This window comes from Podarcis filfolensis, assembly GCF_964270895.1.
Source record: "Podarcis filfolensis genome assembly, chromosome: 1".
Lineage (NCBI taxonomy): Eukaryota > Metazoa > Chordata > Lepidosauria > Squamata > Lacertidae > Podarcis > Podarcis filfolensis.
In genome coordinates, this window is record NC_139604.1 from 83,793,874 (window position 1) to 83,806,093 (window position 12,220).

The following is a 12,220-nucleotide window of genomic DNA, read 5'->3' on the forward strand; positions in this document are numbered from 1 at the left end:
ACTACTGGGAAAACCATAGCTTTAACTATACAGACCTTTGTTGGCAAGGTGATGTCTCTGCTTTTTAAGATGCTGTCTAGGTTTGTCATTGCTTTTCTCCCAAGAAGCAGGCGTCTTTTAATTTCGTGACTGCTGTCACCATCTGCAGTGATCATGGAGCCCAAGAAAGTAAAATCTCTCACTGCCTCCATTTCTTCCGCTTCTGTTTGCCAGGAGGTGATGGGACCAGTGGCCATGATCTTAGTTTTTTTTGATGTTGAGCTTCAGACCATATTTTGCGCTCTCCTCTTTCACCCTCATTAAGAGGTTCTTTAATTCCTCCTCACTTTCTGCCATCAAAGTTGTGTCATCTGCATATCTGAGGTTGTTGATATTTCTTCCGGCAATCTTAATTCTGGTTTGGGATTCCTCTCCAGCCTTTCGCATAATGAATTCTGCATATAAGTTAAATAAGCAGGGAGACAATATACAGCTTGTCGTACTCCTTTCCCAATTTTGAACCATCAGTTGTTCCATTTCCAGTTCTAACTGTAGCTTCTTGTCCCACATAGAGATTTCTCAGGAGACAGATGAGATGATCAGGTACTCCCATTTCTTTAAGAACTTGCCATAGTTTGCTGTGGTCGAAACAGTCAAAGGCTTTTGCGTAGCCAATGAAGCAGAAGTAGATGTTTTTCTGGAACTCTCTAGCTTTCTCCAGAATCCAGCGGGTGTTTGCAATTTGGTCTCTTGTTCCTCTGCCCCTTCGAAATCCAGCTTGCACTTCTGGGAGTTCTCGATCCACATACTGCTTAAGCCTGCATTGTAGAATTTTAAGCATAACCTTGCTAGTGTGTGAAATGAACACAATTGTGCGGCAGTTGGAGCATTCTTTGGCACTGCCCTTCTTTGGGATATGTATGGTTACCTGCATATATCTAAAACCACTCTCCATCATGTCCAGGTCTCCATCATGAACTGTGCTTAACTAAGATCATTTTTCAAGATGCAAGACCGATATCTAGTATCATTCAAATATCAATATATCTTCTGGGGAAAGAGATGGCACTTTTATTGACAATGGCAACCCCCCTCCCCCCACTGTCCTCCAATCTGGCCCTCTGCTGTACCGAGCGCAGCCAAATTTAGTCAGGTCCACCCCACTCCTCTGCCCAAGTCTAAGTGATACATGCCATGTTGGCCCCTTCATTCTTTGCTTCCTGATCCATAAGAGACCCCCCCCCCCAATTTTCTTATCCCATGACTGCTGAGTTTGCTTAGGAATCTTTGGTGAAGAAGTAATAAATAAATCTGTACGGCAAAACTGAGCAAAGGTCTCAGCATAGCTAATGGGCAAGTTAGCCCTGATGGCAACTACACTCTTATTCCCATACCAAATTCCAGATTTCCTTCAGATAAAATAACTTATGAAGAGAACATTGCTGGTTGTTCCTTCCTTGGATAAAAGTGAAAGAAAGAATTTTTTATAAGCACAAGTTAGCATCTACTATATTTCTGTTCCTGTTGTTTTTGTGCTTTATTCTCAGTGTGCTCATCTGTGTCCTTCAGGGGGAAAAAGGATACATATTCTGAAAATGAAAACCATCAGACAACCTTCTGGAAAGAAGAGACCTATTTTAGGTATGTCTGTGTGAATATTGTATGTATGCATGTTAATTGTTTGCTTTGTGGTTGCTGTTACTGTACACCAACCCTATTTCTTGATAGAGATAAGGTGCCTGAACATTTAGTTCAGAAAAAAAGAGACACGGGGAAATGTGTATACAGTAACCCAAGCCTGCATCTGTGTAAGTTTGCCAGTGATTTCCAAACTGTGCTGTCTGAGAAATTGAAATGTGCTTTGGAAAATTAAGCCCCTCTGTAGGATTTAGCTAACATCCTCTGCCTGTCAGAGCAAGTATGCCCCATGCAGTATTTACTCTCTCCTCTCTCTGCCAATTTTTGGGTGGTGACATCATCCTGGGGGGAGGGGAAATGCCACCACCGGGATTTCCTGATGCAGCTCACACTACAGCTGATGGGCAGGGAGAACCCCAGAAACATTAACATTGGCCTGGAAGCACAGGGTTAGGATTTGGCACCAAGAAGTAATATCAATTCCCCAGCCCAGTTGGGATGATGTTTGTCCATTATCCATGGCACTGATGAAGAAATTTTTATGTGTGCGTACCTCCAATTTTAATTGAGAAAACTGTGCTTCAAGTGTTAAGTGTTTGTGTAACAGTGGTCTATGTTATATTTGTGTACTAGTTCATGTGCTACTTTCCATAAACCTGTTAAGATATGTTGTCTGTCTAAATGCACCAGACAATGTATATTCCTGCATCTATCAAAAGGCATTTGCCCAGGCATATATGTTTGTTTAATAGATTTACATACCACACTTCAAAAAGTATTTGCAGGGCAGTTTGAATAGAAATACATACACAATAAATCAGTAGTAAGCAGTAAAAGAGCAGAGTAAAAAACAGCAACACAAAATTAAGGTATATTGTGCTCAGTGATCATTATTTGCATATCCTCGGTTTTTTACTTCATGTCCTTCATGGATAACCTTCTATTTGTGCAAGCTAATGTTTACTGGATATGCTTCTGTTTGTCCTGCAAATGTAATCAAGATTGTAGATTTGTCTATGCTACTACCAGATCACTGTGCAATAGTGTTGTGCTGAAGATGATTTATTGGGACTTGACCAGTGGCATCTACACTAAAAACACATGGGTATCCAGACAACACATAGTACAGTACTGCTTTAGTATATATTTAACTGGATTGATTTGCTGGCAATGAAGCAGTCAATGATGGCCAGCAAGTCCATGTTGATTTAAATGACTTAGCACCACAAATTTAATAAACTAACTTCAGATGCACTTCAAATAGATTTCTAGGGTACCTCTAGAATGTATACCAAATTTTACAATTCAATTTTCTCTGCTTTGAAGAGGGGCAAATGCTAAAGCATAGCACACTAGAAAACTGTACAGAGGTAGATAGAAACCTTTGAACAAACAGCTGGTTCACACATCTATACAATTTCTCTGTGCATGATGACTCAATGCTGGACATGTGAGTTGACCCCACTAAAAAGCAGTGCTTCTGAGGAGATACATCATTTTTTATATTTCCCCTACACAGCCATTAATGAATTTATACAGTTGTTCATTACTCTGGTTTTATAACATTTCTCAATGAAACAAAACCTTAAATTGGATGAGTTAATAATGACTGACCAAGCATACTGGAGACATTAAAAACCACTGCATAAATAAAAGCTTGTCGTCAGGGTGGTGCACTCTCAGCTTGGCAAACCACAACTTGTGCTTTAGGAGATGGTGAAATATATTCATAGTGTGAGCTGTTAAGTAGACAACCCCCACTCTAATCTTGCTTTATCCACAAACTTCTTAGATGGTGTTCAGCAAACTACTCTTTCTCAGGAAAAGTTCCACAGCATAGGAATGATACTACTATAAGACTGTAATGAAGATGGCCAAAACAATATACACAAAATATTCTCAACATACATGCAAGTTTTATTCATATTTTATAGCTACACGATGGACAGTAATTTGGGTTTTTGTACTTAACATCCACGTTGGCAAAAGAATTTCTGCCTTTCCTTAGCTAGAAAAAAAGGCAATCTTAGTCAGAGGGACCCAATGCATGATTGATTTTGCTCCTACCTCACTTGAGTGAGTTAGATTTCCTTGTCTAAACCATGGCCATCAAGGAATTAATAATGGGTTGAAGTCATTTGATTCCTAATGCATGATAAGTAAAGGGAGAAAGAAAGGATTGTTTGAGGTGGTTTGGTGGCAATGGTTCTTTGAACTGGTTTTACATCTGCCTAGCAACAGTGCTGTGTGAGTGGTGTGGGTTTTTTGTTATTGTTTTACACATATTACATTTAGCTCCTTAGCTGCTTTCCCATAGGTTACTGCAATTATCTCCGGAAAACACTGCAATCCGACATCTAAGGGTCAAAAATGCCATGACAGGTCTGCGATCAAATCCCTGTGCCTGTGATAATGTCTGTCCATTTTTTCAGAAGAGCCCTGCTGGATCAAACCAAAGGTCTGTCGTCACTGTTCCAACAGTGACCAACTAATGTCTTTGGGAAGCTCACAAGCCGGAGAAGAGCACAGTAACTCTTCTGTTCAAGGTCCCCAGCAACTGGTACTCGGGGGAATACTGGAGTTAATATATAGCTAGAGCAATTGATAGCCTTATTGTCTGTGGATCCCCTTTTAAATCCATCCAATCTGACGGCCATCACTACATCTTGTGTAGCAAATTCCATAATTTAACTTACGGGCTGTGTCAATAAGTACTTCATTTGGTCTGTCCTGAAACCTCTGTCCCTCAGCTTTCATGTGAGATGGGGAGGAAGCTTCTCTTTTGTCTACTTTCTCTACCCTTATATCACACCTTTATCCCTCTATCCTATATTTTTGGAACCACATGTCTAAGTCTGTTATGGCAGGTGTTTGATGCTCCCAGCGTATTACAGAACTAGACTTCTAACTGCATTGTTCTGAGTTAACACCAGGGCTCTCTCTCTCTCTCACCCCTTAAGACTAAGCCCCCGAAAATTAAACAAGCCTCTAAGCTAAAAATGAACAAAAACAGGACAGTAAGAAAGATATATTTTAAAAAAAATTAAACAACTACATTTTAAATAAGTCCTTATTTTCAATATATTTTCAGTGGTATCTCATCCAGGCAGTTTTCTGAGTTAAATGGCCAGTCCTGATGTTTCAGCAGCAGAGCTGCATCATGACCAAGCTCATATTTTTTTGGATTTCCTTGGTTTTCCAAAGAGTTTATTATTTTCACATACGTACCCGCCATACACTTCATAGTCTGATAGGTGATTTTTGCGAGCCCCCTGGGCCTGCGCCCCTGGCAGGGGCCACTTTTGCCAACCTCTAGGTATGCCTCTGGCTTTATACAGAGACAATCTAAATTGCTGCTACTGTCACAGCTCCTTGACATCACTGGGACAAATATATGAGTGCACAAGATGGCTGCCGGAATGCTTGTCATATTCTATCAAAGCGCTTTATGGACGATAGTTATGATCCAGCAGGTTGAGCAAGCAATGTGCTCCTTGTGCAGAGGTATATTGAATAGTGTTAGGGAATGCTAAAGCTGCATCATCACTATGGAGATGGGGAATAAGGAACTGATGTCATTTACCAGGTAATGTAGCATCTCCTCCTGTGACCTATCACTGGGTTTGTGCTCTGCATTCAAGAACTGTCCTGTTCACACTGTCTTTCTTCATCAATTTAGCTATTTATCTATCTGGGGGGTGCGGGGAGAGAGAGAGAAGATGAGGAACTGAGGCCAGTAGATAGGACTTGGCCAAAATAACCAACTGAATTATTGTCTAAATCTGAGTTCTCCTTCTCTGAAAGTGTTTTTTTTATCTACAAAATAGCACAGCAATCAAGGGCTGTGAAAGCAGGCATTGGGGGCTGTTGCAATGTAAATCTGAACAGAAAAAGTGTGGCATGAAAGAATCTCATTTTTACATTAACTCCAGATGAAATTTCTCTTGTGAGGGACAACTGAGAAGGCATTTCATCTGGGCCAAACGATCTACAACAGCTTTTAAAAAGGACGACTGTAGGACTGGTGTTCAGCAAGCAGATGGCTTGCATTAAAACCCTATGCAATAAATGTAGCGGCCATCGAGACTATAATTCCTATTAGCTCTGCCTACTGACCATGCTTTGTAGGGCTGATGGAAGCTAGAGTCCAACAATAATGGGAGGGCCACAGATTCTTCACCCCTGGCTTAGATAATTTCATTTGTTAAGTGCCATCATGTCGTTCTGCACATTCCCTATTTAAATGAATTGAGACTGTGCAGCATCGGGGCTTGGTTGATTGTAGTCTCAGCATTCACTTCTATCACAAATTCTATGATCCTAGACATACATACTTGCTGCCTGCTGAAATAAATGGGACTTAATTCAAGTAAATGCTTTGGATTGGGATGCAGAATTACATGATTTACAAAGAAGCTAAGATATGCTAACAGGAGCTTTACAACTAAATTGTTTCACAGAGATGCGGCTTATTGACATGCTAAACCGAAGACATATTGTCTAAGAAAAGAGCGTTATAAAAGCAACTTTTATTAGCTTTACTGCAGCCTTGCAAAATTATTGATTATTTTAATCAAATTGAGTCTAATCCCACATGCAAGCACTTTCCATGTCTGGACCAGTTATAACATTTTAAACACTTTGTCCCATTTTTTCTCATTCTATTCTTCATATATTGATTTTAATATGATGAGTGCATCCAGCACTGATAATTGTGGCACAGTGTGTGTCATTCTTTCAACAGATGACAAATCCTCTTCCCAGTGCTGTGCTACAAGGATTGGAGAAACAACCTGTCTACAGTGACCAAATAATTCAGCAACATAGAACAGAATGAAAGCCAGCATTTGGAGGTCAATTTCACTTGTGATTGTGAGGATTCAATTGCCTTTGAACCTCTCTTGTGCTATTTATGTGTTTGAGTGTTGGGTTAGGACCAGGAAGACCTGGGTTCAGATTTGCATAAAGCAACAACAGCACTGTCAATAATACTAACCTGGATGACTTTGGTCCAGTTATCTGTCAGCTCCTTTCAACACATACAACAGGGAGTCTTGTAGCACTTTAAAGACGAACCAATTTATTACCGCGTCACATTTGGTCAACCAGGCTCCACTTTCTCAAATGCATAAAATGTTATTCTCAGTTGGCAGCATGCCTAAGAGGGGGAAAGTAAACAGTGAAGTCAAATGTCAGTGGCCCCACTGTTTCAAATTTCCTATCTCTATATCCATGTGTATATAATTCTGCCAACTGAGGATAACACTTCATGTTATGAATAGGGATGGGCAAGTATATATATATTTAAAACAAAAACATTTATACAATATCGTTTGTTTGTTTATTTATTTATTTATTTATTTATTTATTTATTTATTTATTTATTTATTACATAGTTAATCTATAGAGCTGATTGACCTGGAATATGATGTTCAGGGACGTGACAAAACAAAAAGGAGTGGCAAAGAAACAGGTCACAGAAACATAGAATCTTAAGAGTTGGAAAGGACCCCAAGGGTCATCTAGTGTAAAGCCATTCAATGCAGGAATCTCAGCTAAAGCATCCATGACAGATGGCAATCCAGCCTCTGCTTAAAAACCTCCAAGGAAGGAGAGTCCACCACCTCTTGTGGGAGTCTGTTCCACTGTTGAACAGCTCTTACTGTCAGAAAGTTATTCCAAATGTTTAGTCGGAATCTCCTTTCTTGCAACTTAAAAAAGGTCAGGAAAGACAGGTCTGCTAATGGCTGCTTGGCAGTAAGCCCTACTCAAAAGACAGTAAAGTTGAAGTCTGTCTGATATGTAATAGGAGAGAGAGAGAGAGAGAGAGAGAGAGAGAGAGAGAGAGATGTAATGGTGTTTTGATCCTAATAATAATAATTTATTATTTATACCCCGCCCATCTGGCTGAGTTTCTCCAGCCACTCTGGGCGGCTCCCAATCAAGTGTTAAAAACAGTACAGCATTAAATAATAAAAACTTCCCTGAACAGTATACTGTTCAATAATACTGCCCATCCAACCAAAGGTACTATATATGCATATTCCAAAGTTGTGGGATGGGCAAATCTGACAATTTTTGTTTCTCTCGGTTTCTCATTTTTCTAGTCATACGTTTAGTTCTCCAGTTTGTGGTTTTTTGAAAAATAAAAAAGTCACCGTGAAAATTCACCAGCATTCCTTTTGGTACAGTTGCTTTTTATGCATCTTCTCAGTAGGTACTCATATTATAATTATTTGGTGCCTCCTCAGCTCAGCATCTTATGGCCTAAATCAGGCACTGGTGTCACTGAATAGGCAGTCTTGAATGCATCATACACCTAGTTTAGAAAATTCATTTGTAAATTTTCTAAAACAATAACACTATTTTTTCGCAAATTTAGAACCTAAATAAGTTGAGTTAAATTAAAAATCAGGAAGGAAAGCTCATTTATTATATGGAAATTCATCAAAACCATCTTTTTCGCAGTGCTCTAATAAATGGATTTGTAAACTGAAAACAATACCTTGCTCATCTAACTCCCAAAGCAGGCTCCCATCCTCCTTTTACAGATGAGAGATAACCAGAACTAGGCTGAAGATTAAAGGAAGGTAACTGGATATATTTATTTCATGGACTTATAAAAGCAACTTTGCCCCTCACATGTATAAGTAACATTTTATGCCACAGAGAAACTGACATAAGGACTTTGTTTTGCTCACTCTTAGAGGAAAACTTTGTGGAAGTTGCAAGTGCAGCAAAATATTAAGACAAAACATTTCTTGTTTCTGTTGAAAGTGAGTGTTACATTGAAGAAAACATAGAAATATGTTATCATTGTATACTAGCCAAAGTCTTATTCTATAGTTCATATCTCAGTGAAATTGTCAGATATATCTAGACAGTGAAGAATGCATAGTCATTAATAAAAACAATGTAATTTTCCTATTGACTTGCAACTTTATGCACAACTATAATGCTGTAATGTTGAAGTGCATGTTGGTTTAGTCCTATAGGAGTCAGAGAATCATAGAACAGCAGTTGGAAGGGATCCCAAGGGTCATCTAGTCCAACCCCCTGCAATGCAGGAATATCAACTAAAGCATCCATGACAGATGGCCATCCAACCTCTGCTTAAAAACCTCCAAGGAAGGAGAGGCCACCACCTTCTGTGAGAGTCCATCGGTTAGAGTCCTGGGCATGGTCCATAGCTTCTGGGGCAGCAGAAAACAAGCTATCATATCTCCTCTCAGTCTCCTCTTATCCAGGTTAAACATATCCAAGTCCCTCAACTGTTCCTCATATTGTGGGCTGTGGATTACACTATCTTCTGTAGCCCTGGATTATAGATTTTGAAAGTAAATGTTTCAGAATTTTCTCTGATACAAGGGCACATATCTTACCCCAGACAACTAAAAATGTTAACTTTTAAAAAAATAGCTGAAAAATAAATTATGCAGAAATAGATTAGAAGTCAGGTCATTTTCTGTGTTTTGAGAGCTGCATATCGGCAGCCACTATACCTAACTGGGTGGAGGGTTTCTTCCACTGATACAGACCCCACATTTGCAAGAATACAGGAGTTCGAACAGTCCCCTCCTAATGCATCATGCTGTTAGGGTTAAGAGCTGCACTTCCATGGGTGCTTCAAGCAGTGAAGGACTATCCCTGGCAATAGAGAGCCATGCAGGGATGCAATTAGCAGTGCTGCCTCCCCAGCACTGGTGTTACAGAAGCTCACCTGATACAGGCAGGGCTGCGATGAAGTCAGGGTTGTGTGGATATGCCAGAGTGTGAGATTGGTTCCACTGGGGCATCTGCATAGCCGCAACCTCGCCATTGCCCTGCCCAGGTAAGCCGAAGTGAAGGCAGCTTCACCTCATCCCACCAGTTATCTACTGGCAGCTGTCTAATTAAAGGCTGTATATACACCATAAAGCACACTTAAAGCATATGACTTCTCCCAAGGAATCCTGGGAACTGTAGTTTATCCCTGACAGAGCTGGAATTCTCAGCACCCTTGACAAAGTGAAGTTCCTAGGATACGTTGGGCAAAGTCATGTGCTTTAGAAGTCATAGCCCTAAGACTGTGGTCTTATTATGTCCCTGCTTCCCAAGACAGTAGTGTGCACTACTTAAATTGCTTAACAAAGTGGTAAGCCAGCTCTGCTATGGTGGTGTTTTTTTTGGGGGGGCAGGTGTGCTTGTTCTGCCGAGGGGAGCTCTGAGCTTCTGCCCGTCAGCCCTCTCCTGATAATGGTACGCTCAAGCCAGCTGAGTCTGGGGCTTTGAGAGACTGAAATCTCAAGAGGTTTCTCCTTATCCACAGGTCCAAGTGACGGAATCAGCCTTGGAGATCGTGACCCAGTAATTACTTGCATATCTTTTTAAAGTGTAGGGTTCTGAAACCTCCTTTCAGACATAATACATGTTTATCTTAACTCCCCTAGCTTTAGTTGTGACGGCTGGGTGCAGGGTTTTAAGCAGATGATGCAAAATTGCTGTTCCCTGCTGATTGTAACAACAAAGTTTGCAATTAGTTTAAAGACAAAATAAATTGGACAAGGACAAACCTAAGTAAGCAGGTATGTTTTTAAGCCTCACGCGCAAGTAGATTTTTGTAATGTGGAATAAGGGAGATAACATAAAAGTTGGAAAGCTTAAATTTCCTACATTAATATCTGAACTGTGTTAGATTCATTTTCTTAAATTATAAAATTATAATTATAATTTTAAATATATAAATATATATATATATATATATATATAATTTATATATAATTTATATAAAAATATAAATATATAAAATTATAATTAAAATATATAAATTATAAAAAGTTTAGAGAATTCCAATATAACCCATATATACTGTTTTGAGATATAAAATTCTACTCTGTTAAAAACAACTGGCATTTAAAGGCAGGTTTTAAAAGATTATTTTGTTCTAAAGTAATCCTATTCAACTTTATTTTATAACCAGGGGTTTGATTACTGCAGCATAAATATTTTTTCAGTAATTTAATATAGCCCTGAATAGTACTGAAAACAGAAAGACAGTAATTTTAAAAGCAAGTTAGTTGCCATCAGAAAAAAGATGCACTGGTTTTTATTGGCTTTTAGAAAAAAAAACATTCGGGGGAAAAAACATGTAACAAGTACAAACAATGGAGGTGGGGGGGAAATCATCTTTAAAGCTTTGCAATTCACAGTGCCAGTTTACAAGGCCATGCCTAAGTGGTTAAAACCAAAAATAATAGAAGAAAAAGGGAGAAGTGTGGGGGATTGGATAGAGAGAGGGATGGGGGCCTTGGCAGTGCCCATAGGACGTACACATTGCATAATAGCTCTGAAGATCTCAGAATAATTGTGCTCCTTATGCCTTCAAGCAAAAGCAGCCTTTTCATACACTGCAAGAGAGGAAAGGTTGAGCGATGGGGAGAGCCGCCTGGTTCTTCCAGTGTTGTTAAACCCTTGTTGTTGAGATCAGCAAAACTTGTTCAGATATTTGTAACTTTTAAACAGTTAAAAGAAGCTTAGTAAGATGGAATACTGAACTTGAATGAGACTTACGTGTATCAAAGCTTCTTACAATTAATTAATGCATAGCTCCTTTTACTTAGTTCATTTTTTTTTAAAGTAAATAATAGTTAAACTGCAGTTCTTTTGAATGAACTGCACCTGATGCTACAAACCTGTGCCTACTTTCCTGAGAGGAACCTTAAATGGAAACAGTGGGCCTTGCTGTGAGAACTTGCATAGGATTGCACTGAAGACCAAATAACTCATCTGTTTTGGTTGTGTAATGACTGGAAGGCCATTGTTTTTGGCAGACAAAGACTGCAGTTCTATACACACTGACCTGAGAGTAAGTCCCAGTGAACTCTGAGTAGTGTTTACTTCTGAGTAAACATGTATAGGATTGCATTGTTAGATTGCAATCCTATACCCACTTTTTATTTAAATGTATTTATTCTTTATATTTGTAGACCACCTTTCCGGACAAAGTTCTCTGAAGGGAGTACTTAACTGAACTTAACAAGATTTATTTTTTTGAACAGACATAAACAGGACTGTGGTGTAAGGCTGCAAGCCCTATGCTTACTTTCCTGAGAATAAGTCCCGATGAATACAATAAAATATGCTAGTATTTTCAAAACAAATTGTCTGTTTGTTTTTTAAAAAACAAGGAAAATTTCCAGCAACAAGCAATAAAAGAACTGTTTTCCTAGGTAACTTTACAGAGTTCTAGTTTACTTCAGCATTTAACTAGGAAGAACGTTCTTTAAAAAATAAACAAAAGGTTCTAAAGAAAAACCCCCACTGTTGATAGTTCCTTAATTTTTTTAAAATATACACACCTATATATGCAACTAAAAACATATCACAGAACTGGCTCCTATAAAGCATTAATAATCAACTCATATGTTATAAGGTTATATATTTTAAGTTCATATGGCTAATTAAAAGATTCCCCCCCAAAAAAGGCATGTGCATCTATAGATACTGTAGATAGATAGAGTTGCACTTATGTAGGAATATTGTCTCTGCATCTATGAAAAATCACTTGAAAATTCAAATAGCATTTATATCAATTTCCTTAATTTATATATATGGTAAATGTTAA

The 12,220-nt window shown here is 38.8% G+C and overlaps 1 long non-coding RNA gene across 4 annotated transcripts in view; it reads left to right on the forward strand.

The window, feature by feature from the left end:
• LOC310757791 overlaps nucleotides 1-12,220 on the forward strand; it is a 78,514-nt gene that overhangs the window by 39,556 nt on the left and 26,738 nt on the right. The window contains exons 1-2 of one of the 4 annotated variants that reach the window (XR_014545477.1): nucleotides 6,171-6,470; nucleotides 8,148-8,207. The exons of 1 other annotated variant lie outside the window; for it this stretch is intronic. This is a non-coding gene — a long non-coding RNA (uncharacterized lncRNA). Of the gene's footprint in view, nucleotides 1-1,526; nucleotides 1,621-6,170; nucleotides 6,471-7,886; nucleotides 8,208-12,220 lie in introns of those variants that run through there. 2 more of the 4 variants (XR_014545475.1, XR_014545478.1) reach the window with 2 other exon arrangements.